General features: G+C 35.4%; 1 protein-coding gene across 1 annotated transcript in view; it reads left to right on the top strand.

Moving 5' to 3' along the window:
- Positions 1-3,042: 3,042 nt before the first annotated feature.
- LOC107731097 (probable serine/threonine-protein kinase samkC) overlaps positions 3,043-3,833 on the top strand; it is a 3,889-nt gene continuing 3,098 nt past the window's right edge. The window contains exons 1-2 of the mRNA XM_016542084.1: positions 3,043-3,126; positions 3,219-3,268. The gene's annotated coding sequence lies outside the window, so the exon portion shown is untranslated. The remainder of the gene's footprint in view (positions 3,127-3,218; positions 3,269-3,833) is intronic.

Genomic DNA, 3,833 nt, shown 5'->3' with positions numbered 1-3,833 from the left:
TGTAGAGTAGGGCTTGTTGTTTGTCATTTCTCCGTTCACAAATGCAGACATGGTTTTATGTTTACGCAGCGCGATACGCAACGCGTAAAAAGACAGTATAAGTCATTATAATCAGTAATTATGTCCCCACTGAATGCAACAAGTGCCTAGTTTGTAATGGGTTTTATAGGTTTTGTCTCGTCGCGCCGGGACACACGGCATCACAGTATGGTAGGGGCGTAACATTTCCGTCACATGGTTGAGGTATTCGGCCAATCACAACGCACTGATAGCTGGCCAATCAGCATACACCTCGCTTTTCAGACTGATGATCTTTGTAAAAATCGACGCGACTCCTAAGGCAGGGCATAGAGGAGCAACAACAATGTACATTATGTGGAAAATAATATGTTTTTTTAACCTTAAACCGCATAAACACATTGCATTACACCAAATACACAACATAATGTTCTTTTTAGCAACGTCATATGACCTCTTTAAATATCGCCAGCTAAAAAGTAACTAGTAACTAGTACTCCTGAGTAGTTTTTGAAAGGAGTACTTTGTACTTTTACTTAAGTACTGTTTTGACACCAGTACTTTTACTTGTAATTGAGTTTATTTCAGCAATGTAACAGTACTTGTACTTGAGTACAAATTTTCAGTACTCTTTCCACCACTGCTTATTTGTGAGTAGCCGTAGTTAACACTCTCTTGAGATCAAAAGAGGCAAGCAGAGTGTGGAAGTCTGCAGCCTGAGATTGATCTAGGTGGATGTTGAAGTCTCCAAGCATAACTAGGGGAGTACCATCCTCAGGAAAGTTTGAGAGCAGCACATCTAATTCTTCCACGAAGTTACCTAGTCGTCCTGGGGGCCAATAAACAACTATAAAATGGATTTTAAGAGGGTGGGTAATAGTGGCTGAATGTGATTCAAAGGAGCTGTTGATACTCAGAGATGGTAAAGGAATACATTTCCAATCATTAGAGATAAGCAGACCAGTACCTCAACCTCTTCCAGTCAGACGGGGGGAGTGGGAAAAAGAGAAATTATTGGAGAGATATAATTATTTAAAAAAAAAAATTAAATTAAGCACAAAAAAATGAAGTAGGTCTAATTGAACTACCTACTGTAAATAGCCTAAAACAAACAAAAAACTCACTTTTTTAATATTGCATCACACTCACACAAAGATTTAAAAATGTCACATTTACAGAGGTGTGGGACAAAAAAAAAACAGACCTGAATACACTGCAGATATGCTTATTAAATATGCACCATTGTTCAAAAGTTTTGGATAGGTATGATTTTATTTATTTATTATTTTATTAATTAATTAATTTAAATTAAATTGCAAGGATGCATTCAATTTGTCAAAAATGACAGTAAAGACATTTATAATATTACAAAAATAAATGCTGTCCTTCAAACTTTGTTAATCTCGAAAAAGACACTGGATCACAATTTCCACATTTATTAAGCAGCACAGCCATTTTCAACTGTGATAAGAAATGCTTCTACACTGAAGACTGGAGTAATTGATGCTGAAAATGGATCTTACTGTTTCGTCTGTATGGTTCAAATAAATGCTCCCTTGCTGATCTTAAGATTCTCAATTAAAAAAAACTCCTAAAAACGTTTGAGCAGTAATGTAAACCTCATTACAATCAAATCAGCTAAAATTATCACGAGTGAGACCATGTTTAACTATTATGCTACCAACAGCTGGAACCAGTTTTTCAGAAGAGACGCTCCAGTAATAACAAGATTTGTCATGGAGTGTCTCTGAGTCAGCTGTGTCCTCCCCTCTGCTCATTCCTGCTGCTGACTCAAGTTCATCACTCTGTGTCCTGTTTCATATTATGTCGTTTTGAAATAACTTATCACCTTCACTAAACTATAAACTATAAAAACACACTTGCTTAAGCAACCATGCCATTTAACTTGTTCTACACATTTTTGAGCTCTTTTATTGAGTGCTGTGACTTGTGTTTCACATGACTCATACTTGAAACTCAGTTCTTTTGAGGGACTGCTGGGGTATATATGATATATATATCACAGATGCAATAAGTATCTTGTTTGCTCAGCATCAATTAAAAAATTTCATTTCACAACATTATGTTTATCATTTCGTAACATTATTTTATGCTGCTGGCTCTCTCTTCATAGCCTTGGGTTTGAGGTCCCTTGATTCTGGAGGCTGTCTTTGTATTTCATTGAAATCATTTGAGGTTTCTCCAGCGAGACATGCAAACATCTAACTGAATTTTATTTTTTTTAATTTTGTTTATTTTTATTTTTAATTTTTTTGTAGTATTTACAAAAAAAATCTTGTACCAATTAAGTTAAAACTACTGCAAAAGAAAATATCCCTATACTTTATGTACTTTAATTACCATGATTAATAACATAAACTGAAATAGCTTAGTAGCTATACAAGTTATTCTAAGGGTTTCTACAAGCATATGAAAACAGTGAATGTTGAATGTTGGTGTGTAAGGTATGTATAATTTACATAGGCTATCTCATTTCTTAGAGTACAAAGTATGACCAGAGTTCCTAAAATGCCATAACTTCACTATTATGGGACAAAAGGCATCTTTCGCTAATGACAGCCATTTAAAAGTAGCCATATGTTCTGATAAATTTTTTCTAATGATTTTTAGCATTATAAAATTTTCATTATATGTTGTTTAATATTCAATGTTTGGAGAAGCTCTACACAGTTCTCTCCATAGGAATATTATATTAATTATTCTTGACATGTCTTATTAAATCTAGTGATATAGGCGATTCAATCTGGTAAAAATATATTTTAAATAACGCTAACATCTTTTTTTTTTTTCATTGAATGCATTCATTCTGTAAAACAAAAATATGCTTGACAAAATCAGTTCAATAAGTCTGCAATAGAAGGTCAGCTTTTCCTGTGATGAGGGCTGTGACACCTGAACCTAATAACTGTATATTACATGTTCCCATGACAACTGATTGTCTGATAATTGGCAGTAGCAGGCACTATAAAAAGTCCAGTTCAACAGCATTAATATGTGCTGTGGGGGGGACAAATGTGTGTCCTGATTTTGTTAAGTTTTTTTTTTTTTCTTGCTGAACATGGAGGGTACCACTGCCCAACTCTTAAGGTTTAATTTTAATTTGGTGTTTTGGTCCTTGTTTTTGTTTTTTTTCGTTTCTATAAAGCAAAGTGTGTTTAACATGTGTTTTTGTTTTGCAGATTTTCTCTAGCACTTTTTGGCTTTTGTGTCCATGGGCATATTGGAAGTGGTAAGTCTTATTCAGTCAAGTTCTATTAGAGATGGGAAGACGAAGCATTGTGAAGCTTTTGAGGCTTTTTCCTGATTGTACCAAAAAAAGATTCAAAGCTTCAAAGACAGCCCCTACCAGTGACATCTAGTGGTCAGCTGCAATTATAGCAGCCACTTTCAATTGATTCACCGCTTGTTGATACCGGTTTCAACCCAAAAGCAATACTCCGCAATAGCAGCTGTCTTCATTCTGAGAATCATTGTCCACACATGAAAGTGTTACTATGAAGCAGGGAGGGAGCACCAAGCATTTCACGTCTCCTTATAATGAATGACGCCACGCCAAAGATGTGAATCAGTCACCTCGCTTCAGGTGTTTCATTGACATATGAAGCCTCAAACTTCATCGGTCACGTGATCACAGATTTGATACAAGCCTCGACACAGTCTTTTAAACCAGTCTGCTTCAACGGAGTAAAACGGGCTTTGGAGCCTGGAGTCAAAAGTCCCATCTATAAGTTCTATAATTCAGGTTTGTCGATGTCTGTCTGACTGTCTTTTTTTGTTTTTTGTTTTTTTTTTTT

Source organism: Sinocyclocheilus rhinocerous, unplaced genomic scaffold (assembly GCF_001515625.1).
Source record: "Sinocyclocheilus rhinocerous isolate Xijiao unplaced genomic scaffold, SAMN03320098_v1.1 scaffold5632, whole genome shotgun sequence".
In the NCBI taxonomy this organism is placed as follows: Eukaryota; Metazoa; Chordata; class Actinopteri; order Cypriniformes; family Cyprinidae; genus Sinocyclocheilus; species Sinocyclocheilus rhinocerous.
This window is presented reverse-complemented; position numbering and strand designations above follow the sequence as displayed.